This window comes from Oratosquilla oratoria, chromosome 11 (genome assembly GCF_046742065.1).
Source record: "Oratosquilla oratoria isolate Oo_2021 chromosome 11, ASM4674206v1, whole genome shotgun sequence".
Taxonomy (NCBI): domain Eukaryota; kingdom Metazoa; phylum Arthropoda; class Malacostraca; order Stomatopoda; family Squillidae; genus Oratosquilla; species Oratosquilla oratoria.
Genome location: NC_134787.1, coordinates 9,410,784 through 9,413,283, shown reverse-complemented (window position 1 = coordinate 9,413,283; position 2,500 = coordinate 9,410,784).

The following is a 2,500-nucleotide window of genomic DNA, read 5'->3' as shown; positions in this document are numbered from 1 at the left end:
ACATGGAAAGAATGAGTGAAGAAAGATAAGTAAAAAAGGTGTGGAAGGCAGAGGTGGAAGGAGTGAATATGAGGGGGTGTCCTAGGATGAGATGGATGGATGGGATGAAAGGGGCATTATAAAAGAGAGGAATGTCTGTGGAGGAAGGACGGGAGAGGACAGAAGATAGGGGTGAATGGAGAAGGGTTGTGTATAGATGATGATGTGATGCATGAGGGGGAGTGGGTGTGGGTGTAAGGAAGTATGTATGAGAAAAAATTTGACGCAGCCTGAAGGTGTTTCTCCCCGTCTTCTCCTTTTCTGCATGGGGGGACGGAGAGGAGAGGTCGCCGATTTTATAGAATTAAAGTGCACTGTGGTTGATAAATATATATATATATATATATATATATATATATATTTATATGTATATACATATACATATATGTATATATATGTATATACATATATATATGTATATATATATATATATATATATATATATATATATATTTATATGTATATACATATACATATATGTATATATATGTATATACATATATATATGTATATATATATATATATATATATGTATGTATTTGTATATGTGTATATATATATTTATATTTATATATATATATATTTGGGTGTGACTGTTGCCCCCCCCCAAAAAAAAAATGCAAAACTGGTCCTACGATTCTCTTCAAAGTTTCAGTTTTGTAGGTCTATGTAAGTACAACCCACGTAAATTTTCTTGGAAATTAAAGCACACGTGTGGTAGCACCAGAGAATCAAAATATACCAAAAGTGGTTATTTTGCATTATATTCTTTTTAAAAGTAAATCTATACCATTTGCAAGTCAGTTTGGCTAAGATGAAAATTAGGTTGGCAAAGCTGAAAATCAAGTTGGCAAAACTGAAACTCAGGTTAGCACAAATGAATCTCAGAGTTGGCACAAATGAAAATCAAGTTGGCAAATGTGATATCAACAGCAACAAAGCAACTTTTGATGGATTGAAAGTGTGAAGAGAATGTTGTGGGGATGATTTTTGTCACAACTCCATCAAATACAGGTAAGCCCATCAGAAACTGCTGTGTAAATATTAACATCATGAGGATGAACTATATATTTAACCATACAAAATTATAAGAACCTTTTCTAGAATTGGAATTATTTAATTGAATACTATTCTCGTACACCTTCAGGACGGAAAGCTGGTGCCTGCGTCTCCCTGAAAAATTAATTAGGGCGAGCTTTTTTCTGGTTTGCTTGTCAAAGGCATGTAGGTGAAGTCATCCTAAGTGCTTGTTGGGATTGTCTCAAAGTGGAAGGCTCTTCAGGTCCAACCATAATGCTTTTCAAGAGGTGAGCCTTCATGCTTTACAATAGGAACAGACAGGAACCTTGAATGTAGGCCACTTGGTTGAATGCATGACAACCGAGCAAAGTTATTCATTCAAATTATCACATGAATAAATTCGGAAATGATAGGCAAAAAGCTATTCGATTTAGTGAACATTCTATAATTGCTCTCATTTATTTCTAGATTCAAGGACCACTTCTCCAAATTGGTAGGCTACAACGACAGAAATAGATACCACTATCCCACAATGCCTGGAGTGTTTGATGACTGCCAGCAGATGGCCAATTTCTTCCGTAAATCTCTATTCAAACTATTTGCTCGGGTCGACTACAAGGAGTTGGTAGAGCTTTGCCTGTTGTTTGTGACTAAAGGACCTGAACCTGTGAAGTTCACAATGGTCGGATCCGGTGCATTTCATAAAGCAAGGTGGATGGCCAAGTTGCTCTACACCCTCAAGATCGTCCTTTTGTCATTTATGATTCAAGAACAGTTTCCTAGAGCCGAGATTGCAACTGAAACTCAAATCAGTAAGTTGGAACGTTTTGATGTTTTCACAGTCGCAGTTTATGCCCCATGGTGGCTTGTTCGCCCAGTTCCTGCCTCTGCTCCACTAAATGATTTGCATCTAGTAGAAACCTTGGATGAATTTGCCCCACATGACGCACGGGTGGCACTCAGTAGACACACTTGGTATCTGAACCGAAGAGTTGGTTCCATTGGCTTTGTTCTCGTCACAAATACAAGACGAGAGAAATAAGAGATGAGAAAGGCCCTTCTTTGTCATGAACGTACTTTAGTTACAAAGAGAGAGGGGCTTGATCATGGTGGCTATGGTAAGCTACATCTTCCCCCTGTCCCAGAAGGTAACGCTAACTTGGTAGATCTAGTTGGACCTGATTCAAGCCGGTTCTTTAGTATTCTAGGCATGCCTTGTCAGTTTCTGCATAGACCAGCCAGTAAATGGACAGATCATGGCGATTATCTAAACATAGCTCGGATTGTGAACAAGTTTCAAGTTGTCAATGAGGCAGCAGAGCGTGGTGTAAAGCTATATCATGACTTTGTCAATGTTGCTAGAGATGAGAGGCGTTTTCAAGAAGTTATTCAAGTAGTTTAAAATGACAGACGCTGTGTTCCTAATCAGAGTAAAAGATCA